General features: G+C 47.6%; 1 protein-coding gene across 1 annotated transcript in view; it reads right to left on the reverse strand.

Moving 5' to 3' along the window:
* The window catches only part of LOC124035359 (NT-3 growth factor receptor-like), a 101,621-nt gene that overhangs the window by 22,270 nt on the left and 67,495 nt on the right, over positions 1-11,856 (reverse strand). The window lies entirely within an intron of this gene.

The following is an 11,856-nucleotide window of genomic DNA, read 5'->3' on the forward strand; positions in this document are numbered from 1 at the left end:
AACACACAGACAGGGTGAGTCTGGAGGGGACAAACACACAGAGAGAGTGAGTCTGGAGGGGACAAACACACAGAGAGAGTGAGTCTGGAGGGGACAAACACACAGACAGGGTGAGTCTGGAGGGAGGGGGGACAAACACACAGACAGAGTGAGTCTGGAGGGGACAAACACACACAGACAGAGTGAGTCTGGAGGGGAAAAACACACAGACAGAGTGAGTCTGGAGGGAGGGGGGACAAACACACAGACAGGGTGAGTCTGGAGGGGACAAACACACAGACAGAGTGAGTCTGGAGGGAGGGGGGTCCTTCTGTAGCTCAGTTGGTAGAGCATGGCGCTTGTAACGCCAGGGTAGTGGGTTCAATCCCCGGGACCACCCATACGTAGAATGTATGCACACATGACTGTAAGTCGCTTTGGATAAAAGCGTCTGCTAAATGGCATATATATTATTTATATATTATATATATAAACACACAGACAGAGTGAGTCTGGAGGGAGGGGGGACAAACACACAGACAGAGTGAGTCTGGAGGGCGGGGGGGACAAACACACAGACAGAGTGAGTCTGGAGGGGACAAACACACAGACAGAGTGAGTCTGGAGGGAGGGGGGACAAACACACAGACAGAGTGAGTCTGGAGGGGACAAACACACAGACAGAGTGAGTCTGGAGGGGACAAACACACAGACAGAGTGAGTCTGGAGGGGACAAACACACACAGACAGAGTGAGTCTGGATGGTGGTGATGCTGTCTGATGTAGAGTGGTGGTGCTGTCTTATATAGAGTGGTGCTGTCTGATATAGAGTGGTGCTGTCTGATATAGAGTGGTGGTGCTGTCTGATATAGAGTGGTGCTGTCTGATATAGAGTGGTGGTGCTGTCTGATATAGAGTGGTGGTGCTGTCTGATATAGAGTGGTGGTGCTGTCTGATATAGAGTGGTTGTGGTGCTGTCTGATATAGAGTGGTGGTGGTGCTGTCTGATATAGAGTGGTGGTGCTGTCTGATATAGAGTGGTGGTGCTGTCTGATATAGAGTGGTGGTGCTGTCTGATACAGAGTGGTGGTGCTGTCTGATATAGAGTGGTGGTGCTGTCTGATATAGAGTGGTGGTGGTGCTGTCTGATATAGAGTGGTGCTGTCTGATATAGAGTGGTGGTGCTGTCTGATATAGAGTGGTGGTGCTGTCTGATACAGAGTGGTGGTGGTGCTGTCTGATATAGAGTGGTGGTGGTGTTGTCTGATATAGAGTGGTGGTGCTGTCTGATATAGAGTGGTGGTGCTGTCTGATATAGAGTGGTGGTGCTGTCTGATATAGAGTGGTGGTGGTGCTGTCTGATATAGTGTGGTGGTGCTGTCTGATATAGAGTGGTGGTGCTGTCTGATATAGAGTGGTGGTGCTGTCTGATATAGAGTGGTGGTGCTGTCTGATATAGAGTGGTGGTGCTGTCTGATATAGAGTGGTGCTGTCTGATATAGAGTGGTGGTGCTGTCTGATATAGAGTGGTGGTGCTGTCTGATATAGAGTGGTGCTGTCTGATATAGAGTGGTTGTGGTGCTGTCTGATATAGAGTGGTGGTGTTGTCTGATATAGAGTGGTGCTGTCTGATATAGAGTGGTGGTGCTGTCTGATATAGAGTGGTGGTGCTGTCTGATATAGAGTGGTGGTGCTGTCTGATATAGAGTGGTGGTGCTGTCTGATATAGAGTGGTGGTGGTGTCTGATATAGAGTGGTGGTGCTGTCTGATATAGAGTGGTGGTGCTGTCTGATATAGAGTGGTGCTGTCTGATATAGAGTGGTGGTGCTGTCTGATATAGAGTGGTGCTGTCTGATATAGAGTGGTGCTGTCTGATATAGAGTGGTGGTGCTGTCTGATATAGAGTGGTGGTGTCTGATATAGAGTGGTGGTGCTGTCTGATATAGAGTGGTGGTGTCTGATATAGAGTGGTGGTGCTGTCTGATATAGAGTGGTGCTGTCTGATATAGAGTGGTGGTGCTGTCTGATATAGAGTGGTGGTGGTGCTGTCTGATATAGAGTGGTGGTGCTGTCTGATATAGAGTGGTGGTGCTGTCTGATATAGAGTGGTGGTGCTGTCTGATATAGAGTGGTGGTGCTGTCTGATATAGAGTGGTGCTGTCTGATATAGAGTGGTGCTGTCTGATATAGAGTGGTGATGTCTGATATAGAGTGGTGCTGTCTGATATAGAGTGGTGGTGCTGTCTGATATAGAGTGGTGCTGTCTGATATAGAGTGGTGCTGTCTGATATAGAGTGGTGGTGCTGTCTGATATAGAGTGGTGGTGCTGTCTGATATAGTGTGGTGGTGCTGTCTGATATAGAGTGGTGGTGCTGTCTGATATAGAGTGGTGCTGTCTGATATAGAGTGGTGGTGCTGTCTGATATAGAGTGGTGCTGTCTGATATAGAGTGGTGCTGTCTGATATAGAGTGGTGGTGCTGTCTGATATAGAGTGGTGGTGCTGTCTGATATAGAGTGGTGGTGTCTGATATAGAGTGGTGGTGCTGTCTGATATAGTGTGGTGGTGCTGTCTGATATAGAGTGGTGGTGCTGTCTGATATAGAGTGGTGCTGTCTGATATAGAGTGGTGCTGTCTGATATAGAGTGGTGGTGGTGCTGTCTGATATAGAGTGGTGGTGCTGTCTGATATAGAGTGGTGGTGGTGCTGTCTGATATAGAGTGGTGCTGTCTGATATAGAGTGGTGGTGCTGTCTGATATAGAGTGGTGGTGCTGTCTGATATAGAGTGGTGGTGCTGTCTGATATAGAGTGGTGGTGCTGTCTGATATAGAGTGGTGGTGCTGTCTGATATAGAGTGGTGGTGCTGTCTGATATAGAGTGGTGGTGCTGTCTGATATAGAGTGGTGGTGCTGTCTGATATAGAGTGGTGGTGCTGTCTGATATAGAGTGGTGGTGCTGTCTGATATAGAGTGGTGCTGTCTGATATAGAGTGGTGGTGCTGTCTGATATAGAGTGGTGGTGTTGTCTGATATAGAGTGGTGGTGCTGTCTGATATAGAGTGGTGGTGCTGTCTGATATAGAGTGGTGCTGTCTGATATAGAGTGGTTGTGGTGCTGTCTGATATAGAGTGGTGGTGCTGTCTGACAGTGTCTCCTGACCCCTCCTGTCTCAGCCTCCAGTATTTATGCTGCAGTAGTTTATGTGTCGGGGGGCTAGGGTCAGTTTGTTTATCTGGAGTACTTCTCCTGTCCTATTCGGTGTCCTGTGTAAATCTAAGTGTGCGTTCTCTAATTCTCTCCTTCTCTCTTTCTTTCTCTCTCTCGGAGGACCTGAGCCCTAGAACCATGCCCCAGGACTACCTGACATGATGACTCCTTGCTGTCCCCAGTCCACCTGGCCATGCTGCTGCTCCAGTTTCAACTGGCCTGGGCCCTAGGACCATGTCCCAGGACTACCTGACATGAGGACTCCTTGCTGTCCCCAGTCCACCTGGCCATGCTCCTGCTCCAGTTTCAACTGTTCTGCCTTACTATTATTCAACCATGCTGGTCATTTATGAACATTTGAACATCTTGGCCACGTTCTGTTATAATCTCCACCTGGCACAGCCAGAAGAGGACTGGCCACCCCACATATGCTCTCTCTAATTCTCTCTTTCTTTCTCTCTCTCGGAGGACCTGAGCCCTAGGACCGTGCCCCAGGACTACCTGACATGATGGCTCCTTGCTGTCCCCAGTCCATCTGACTGTGCTGCTGCTCCAGTTTCAACTGTTCTGCCTTATTATTATTTGACCATGCTGGTCATTTATGAACATTTGAACATCTTGGTCATGTTCTGTTATAATCTCTACCCGGCACAGCCAGAAGAGGACTGGCCACCCCACATAGCCCGGTTCCTCTCTAGGTTTCTTCCTAGGTTTTGGCCTTTCTAGGGAGTTTTTCCTAGCCACCGTGCTTTTACACCTGCATTGTTTGCTGTTTGGGGTTTTAGGCTGGGTTTCTGTACAGCACTTTGAGATATCAGCTGATGTACGAAGGGCTATATAAATAAATTTGATTTGATTTGATTTGATTTGATATAGAGTGGTGGTGGTGCTGTCTGATATAGAGTGGTGGTGCTGTCTGATATAGAGTGGTGGTGCTGTCTGATATAGAGTGGTGCTGTCTGATATAGAGTGGTGGTGCTGTCTGATATAGAGTGGTTGTGGTGCTGTCTGATATTGAGTGGTGGTGCTGTCTGATATAGAGTGGTGGTGCTGTCTGATATAGAGTGGTGGTGCTGTCTGATATAGAGTGGTGGTGCTGTCTGATATAGAGTGGTGGTGCTGTCTGATATAGAGTGGTGGTGTTGTCTGATATAGAGTGGTGGTGCTGTCTGATATAGAGTGGTGGTGCTGTCTGATATAGAGTGGTGGTGCTGTCTGATATAGAGTGGTTGTGGTGCTGTCTGATATAGAGTGGTTGTGGTGCTGTCTGATATAGAGTGGTGGTGTTGTCTGATATAGAGTGGTGGTGCTGTCTGATATAGAGTGGTGGTGCTGTCTGATATAGAGTGGTGGTGCTGTCTTATATAGAGTGGTGCTGTCTGATATAGAGTGGTGGTGCTGTCTTATATAGAGTGGTGGTGCTGTCTGATATAGAGTGGTGGTGCTGTCTGATATAGAGTGGTGCTGTCTGATATAGAGTGGTGGTGTTGTCTGATATAGAGTGGTGGTGCTGTCTGATATAGAGTGGTGGTGCTGTCTGATATAGAGTGGTGGTGGTGCTGTCTGATATAGAGTGGTGGTGCTGTCTGATATAGAGTGGTGGTGCTGTCTGATATAGAGTGGTGCTGTCTGATATAGTGTGGTGCTGTCTGATATAGAGTGGTGCTGTCTGATATAGAGTGGTGGTGGTGCTGTCTGATATAGAGTGGTGCTGTCTGATATAGAGTGGTGGTGCTGTCTGATATAGAGTGGTGGTGCTGTCTGATATAGAGTGGTGGTGTCTGATATAGAGTGGTGGTGCTGTCTGATATAGAGTAGTGGTGCTGTCTGATATAGAGTGGTGCTGTCTGATATAGAGTGGTGGTGCTGTCTGATATAGAGTGGTGCTGTCTGATATAGAGTGGTGGTGCTGTCTGATATAGAGTGGTGGTGCTGTCTGATATAGAGTGGTGGTGGTGCTGTCTGATATAGAGTGGTGGTGCTGTCTGATATAGAGTGGTGGTGTTGTCTGATATAGAGTGGTGGTGCTGTCTGATATAGAGTGGTGGTGGTGTCTGATATAGAGTGGTGGTGCTGTCTGATATAGAGTGGTGGTGCTGTCTGATATAGAGTGGTGCTGTCTGATATAGAGTGGTGGTGCTGTCTGATATAGAGTGGTGCTGTCTGATATAGAGTGGTGCTGTCTGATATAGAGTGGTGGTGCTGTCTGATATAGAGTGGTGGTGCTGTCTGATATAGAGTGGTGGTGGTGCTGTCTGATATAGAGTGGTGGTGCTGTCTGATATAGAGTGGTGGTGGTGCTGTCTGATATAGAGTGGTGGTGCTGTCTGATATAGAGTGGTGGTGCTGTCTGATATAGAGTGGTGGTGCTGTCTGATATAGAGTGGTGGTGCTGTCTGATATAGAGTGGTGCTGTCTGATATAGAGTGGTGCTGTCTGATATAGAGTGGTGCTGTCTGATATAGAGTGGTGGTGCTGTCTGATATAGAGTGGTGCTGTCTGATATAGAGTGGTGCTGTCTGATATAGAGTGGTGGTGCTGTCTGATATAGAGTGGTGGTGCTGTCTGATATAGTGTGGTGGTGCTGTCTGATATAGAGTGGTGGTGCTGTCTGATATAGAGTGGTGCTGTCTGATATAGAGTGGTGGTGCTGTCTGATATAGAGTGGTGCTGTCTGATATAGAGTGGTGCTGTCTGATATAGAGTGGTGGTGCTGTCTGATATAGAGTGGTGGTGCTGTCTGATATAGAGTGGTGGTGTCTGATATAGAGTGGTGGTGCTGTCTGATATAGAGTGGTGGTGCTGTCTGATATAGAGTGGTGGTGCTGTCTGATATAGAGTGGTGCTGTCTGATATAGAGTGGTGCTGTCTGATATAGAGTGGTGGTGGTGCTGTCTGATATAGAGTGGTGGTGCTGTCTGATATAGAGTGGTGGTGGTGCTGTCTGATATAGAGTGGTGCTGTCTGATATAGAGTGGTGGTGCTGTCTGATATAGAGTGGTGGTGCTGTCTGATATAGAGTGGTGGTGCTGTCTGATATAGAGTGGTGGTGCTGTCTGATATAGAGTGGTGGTGCTGTCTGATATAGAGTGGTGGTGCTGTCTGATATAGAGTGGTGGTGCTGTCTGATATAGAGTGGTGGTGCTGTCTGATATAGAGTGGTGGTGCTGTCTGATATAGAGTGGTGCTGTCTGATATAGAGTGGTGGTGCTGTCTGATATAGAGTGGTGGTGTTGTCTGATATAGAGTGGTGGTGCTGTCTGATATAGAGTGGTGGTGCTGTCTGATATAGAGTGGTGCTGTCTGATATAGAGTGGTTGTGGTGCTGTCTGATATAGAGTGGTGGTGCTGTCTGATATAGAGTGGTGGTGGTGCTGTCTGATATAGAGTGGTGGTGCTGTCTGATATAGAGTGGTGGTGCTGTCTGATATAGAGTGGTGCTGTCTGATATAGAGTGGTGGTGCTGTCTGATATAGAGTGGTTGTGGTGCTGTCTGATATAGAGTGGTGGTGCTGTCTGATATAGAGTGGTGGTGCTGTCTGATATAGAGTGGTGGTGCTGTCTGATATAGAGTGGTGGTGCTGTCTGATATAGAGTGGTGGTGCTGTCTGATATAGAGTGGTGGTGTTGTCTGATATAGAGTGGTGGTGCTGTCTGATATAGAGTGGTGGTGCTGTCTGATATAGAGTGGTGGTGCTGTCTGATATAGAGTGGTTGTGGTGCTGTCTGATATAGAGTGGTTGTGGTGCTGTCTGATATAGAGTGGTGGTGTTGTCTGATATAGAGTGGTGGTACTGTCTGATATAGAGTGGTGGTGCTGTCTGATATAGAGTGGTGGTGCTGTCTTATATAGAGTGGTGCTGTCTGATATAGAGTGGTGGTGCTGTCTTATATAGAGTGGTGCTGTCTGATATAGAGTGGTGGTGCTGTCTGATATAGAGTGGTGGTGCTGTCTGATATAGAGTGGTGGTGCTGTCTGATATAGAGTGGTGGTGGTGTCTGATATAGAGTGGTGGTGGTGTCTGATATAGAGTGGTGCTGTCTGATATAGAGTGGTGGTGCTGTCTGATATAGAGTGGTGGTGCTGTCTGATATAGAGTGGTGGTGCTGTCTGATATAGAGTGGTGGTGGTGCTGTCTGATATAGAGTGGTGGTGCTGTCTGATATAGAGTGGTGGTGCTGTCTGATATAGAGTGGTGCTGTCTGATATAGAGTGGTGCTGTCTGATATAGAGTGGTGCTGTCTGATATAGAGTGGTGGTGGTGCTGTCTGATATAGAGTGGTGCTGTCTGATATAGAGTGGTGGTGCTGTCTGATATAGAGTGGTGGTGCTGTCTGATATAGAGTGGTGGTGTCTGATATAGAGTGGTGGTGCTGTCTGATATAGAGTAGTGGTGCTGTCTGATATAGAGTGGTGCTGTCTGATATAGAGTGGTGGTGCTGTCTGATATAGAGTGGTGCTGTCTGATATAGAGTGGTGGTGCTGTCTGATATAGAGTGGTGGTGCTGTCTGATATAGAGTGGTGGTGGTGCTGTCTGATATAGAGTGGTGGTGCTGTCTGATATAGAGTGGTGGTGGTGCTGTCTGATATAGAGTGGTGGTGCTGTCTGATATAGAGTGGTGGTGCTGTCTGATACAGAGTGGTGCTGTCTGATATAGAGTGGTGGTGCTGTCTGATATAGAGTGGTGCTGTCTGATATAGAGTGGTGCTGTCTGATATAGAGTGGTGGTGCTGTCTGATATAGAGTGGTGGTGGTGCTGTCTGATATAGAGTGGTGGTGCTGTCTGATATAGAGTGGTGGTGCTGTCTGATATAGAGTGGTGGTGCTGTCTGATACAGAGTGGTGGTGCTGTCTGATATAGAGTGGTGGTGCTGTCTGATATAGAGTGGTGGTGCTGTCTGATATAGAGTGGTGGTGCTGTCTGATATAGAGTGGTGGTGCTGTCTGATATAGAGTGGTGGTGCTGTCTGATATAGAGTGGTGGTGCTGTCTGATACAGAGTGGTGGTGCTGTCTGATATAGAGTGGTGGTGCTGTCTGATATAGAGTGGTGCTGTCTGATATAGAGTGGTGGTGTTGTCTGATATAGAGTGGAGCCCTATTCCTACTGTTGACCAGAGCCCTATTCCTACTGTTGACCAGAGCCCTATTCCTACTGTTGACCAGAGCCCTATTCCTACTGTTGACCAGAGCCCTATTCCTACTGTTGACCAGAGCCCTATTCCTACTGTTGACCAGAGCCCTATTCCTACTGTTGACCAGAGCCCTATTCCTACTGTTGACCAGAGCCCTATTCCTACTGTTGACCAGAGCCCTATTCCTACTGTTGACCAGAGCCCTATTCCTACTGTTGACCAGAGCCCTATTCCTACTGTTGACCAGAGCCCTATTCCCTACATAGTGCACTACTTTAAACCAGAGCCCTATTCCCTACATAGTGCACTACTTTAAACCAGAGCCCTATTCCTACTGTTGACCAGAGCCCTATTCCTACTGTTGACCAGAGCCCTATTCCTACTGTTGACCAGAGCCCTATTCCTACTGTTGACCAGAGCCCTATTCCTACTGTTGACCAGAGCCCTATTCCTACTGTTGACCAGCGCCCTATTCCTACTGTTGACCAGAGCCCTATTCCGAATGTTGACCAGAGCCCTATTCCTACTGTTGACCAGAGCCCTATTCCTACTGTTGACCAGAGCCCTATTCCTACTGTTGACCAGAGCCCTATTCCTACTGTTGACCAGAGCCCTATTCCTACTGTTGACCAGGGCCCTATTCCTACTGTTGACCAGAGCCCTATTCCTACTGTTGACCAGAGCCCTATTCCTACTGTTGACCAGAGCGCTATTCCTACTGTTGTCCAGAGCCCTATTCCTACTGTTGACCAGAGCCCTATTCCTACTGTTGACCAGAGCCCTATTCCTACTGTTGACCAGAGCCCTATTCCTACTGTTGACCAGGGCCCTATTCCTACTGTTGACCAGAGCCCTATTCCTACTGTTGACCAGAGCCCTATTCCTACTGTTGACCAGCGCCCTATTCTTACTGTTGACCAGAGCCCTATTCCCTACATAGTGCACTACTTTAAACCAGCGCCCTATTCCTACTATTGACCAGAGCCCTATTCCTACTGTTGACCAGAGCCCTATTCCTACTGTTGACCAGAGCCCTATTCCTACTGTTGACCAGAGCCCTATTCCTACTGTTGACCAGAGCCCTATTCCTACTGTTGACCAGAGCCCTATTCCCTACATAGTGCACTACTTTAAACCAGCGCCCTATTCCTACTGTTGACCAGAGCCCTATTCCTACTGTTGACCAGGGCCCTTTTCCTACTGTTGACCAGAGCCCTATTCCTACTGTTGACCAGGGCCCTTTTCCTACTGTTGACCAGAGCCCTATTCCTACTGTTGACCAGAGCCCTATTCCTACTGTTGACCAGGGCCCTTTTTTCCTACTGTTGACCAGAGCCCTATTCCTACTGTTGACCAGAGCCCTATTCCTACTGTTGACCAGCGCCCTATTCCTACTGTTGACCAGGGCCCTATTCCTACTGTTGACCAGAGCCCTATTCCCTACATAGTGCACTACTTTAAACCAGCGCCCTATTCCTACTGTTGACCAGAGCCCTATTCCTACTGTTGACCAGAGCCCTATTCCTACTGTTGACCAGAGCCCTATTCCTACTGTTGACCAGAGCCCTATTCCTACTGTTGACCAGAGCCCTATTCCTACTGTTGACCAGGGCCCTTTTCCTACTGTTGACCAGAGCCCTATTCCTACTGTTGACCAGGGCCCTTTTCCTACTGTTGACCAGAGCCCTATTCCTACTGTTGACCAGAGTCCTATTCCTACTGTTGACCAGAGCCCTATTCCTACTGTTGACCAGAGCCCTATTCCTACTGTTGACCAGAGCCCTATTCCTACTGTTGACCAGAGCCCTATTCCTACTGTTGACCAGGGCCCTTTTCCTACTGTTGACCAGAGTCCTATTCCTACTGTTGACCAGAGCCCGATTCCTACTGTTGACCAGGGCCCTTTTCCTACTGTTGACCAGAGCCCTATTCCTACTGTTGACCAGAGCCCTATTCCCTACATAGTGCACTACTTTAAACCAGCGCCCTATTCCTACTGTTGACCAGAGCCCTATTCCTACTGTTGACCAGAGCCCTACTCCTACTGTTGACCAGAGCCCTATTCCTACTGTTGACCAGAGCCCTATTCCTACTGTTGACCAGAGCCCTATTCCTACTGTTGACCAGAGCCCTATTCCTACTGTTGACCAGAGCCCTATTCCTACTGTTGACCAGGGCCCATTAAGTTCTGGTCAAAAGTAGTCCACTAGTTCTGGAGTAGGTTGTAATTTGGGCCTGTATGATGACGTGCCTCTGTAGAGCAGAGGCACTAAACCCCCCTCTGCCTGAGGACAGTCTTTTAAAGGAAAGATAACCAGCTGAGGAAGCAGATGGTGAATTCATCCTGAAGATAATACGCCACCCGCCTTTCATTTCCAAACTCATATTTCAAAACTGGGAAATTATGTTTCCATTCATTCCAATGAGAGAGGAAGGGAGCTTAGCCAAACCAGTTTTATATAGGCCTTACGTTCCAAATGGTAAACTATTCCCTACATAGTGCACTGCTTTTGAAAAGAGCCCTGGAGGAGTGCACTATGTAGGGAATAGGGTGCCATTTGGGACTCGCATTTTTACTGTACTTATGCAGACGGATCAAAGAGTGTCTAAGATCAATACCCAGCATGCCCTGCTCTTCAGATAGCACATCACTGAGGAAAATGAGTGTCTAAGATCAATACCCAGCATGCCCTGCTCTTCAGATAGCAGGGTATATAGGACTAGTCCACTACGTAGGGAACAGGGTGCCCTTTGGGATGCAGCCCTAACTCCCTGAGATCTGAGAGTCGGAAATAGAAAGGAAGGAATCAAGCATTAGTTCTGGTGAGAAACTAACTAACTGGGCCTCTGAATTAGTCTGGTGATTGGCAGAGTAACTAACTAACTGGGCCTCTGAATTAGTCTGGTGATTAGCAGAGTAACTGACTAACTGGGCCTCTGAATTAGTCTGGTGATTGGCAGAGTAACTAACTAACTGGGCCTCTGAATTAGTCTGGTGATTGGCAGAGTAACTGACTAACTGGGCCTCTGAATTAGTCTGGTGATTAGCAGAGTAACTAACTAACTGGGCCTCTGAATTAGTCTGGTGATTGGCAGAGTAACTGTATATCTCATTGTCTTTACTAATCCATGTATCACTACATATCTCATTGTCTTTACTAATCCACGTATCACTGTATATCTCATTGTCTTTACTAATCCATGTATCTCATTGTCTTTACTAATCCATGTATCACTGTATATCTCATTGTCTTTACTAATCCATGTATCACTGCATATCTCATTGTCTTTACTAGTCAATCACCACCTTCCGGAGACACCTGAAACCCCACCTCTTTAAGGAATACCTAGGATAGGTTAAGTAATCCCTCTCACCCCACCCCCCCTAAGTTTTAGATGCACTATTGTTAAGTGACTGTCCCACTGGATGTCATAAGGTGAATGCACCAATTTGTAAGTCGCTCTGGATAAGAGCGTCTGCTAAATGACTTAAATGTAAATGTAAATGTAATGTAACTAACTAACTGGGCCTC

Source organism: Oncorhynchus gorbuscha, linkage group LG05 (genome assembly GCF_021184085.1).
Source record: "Oncorhynchus gorbuscha isolate QuinsamMale2020 ecotype Even-year linkage group LG05, OgorEven_v1.0, whole genome shotgun sequence".
Taxonomy (NCBI): domain Eukaryota; kingdom Metazoa; phylum Chordata; class Actinopteri; order Salmoniformes; family Salmonidae; genus Oncorhynchus; species Oncorhynchus gorbuscha.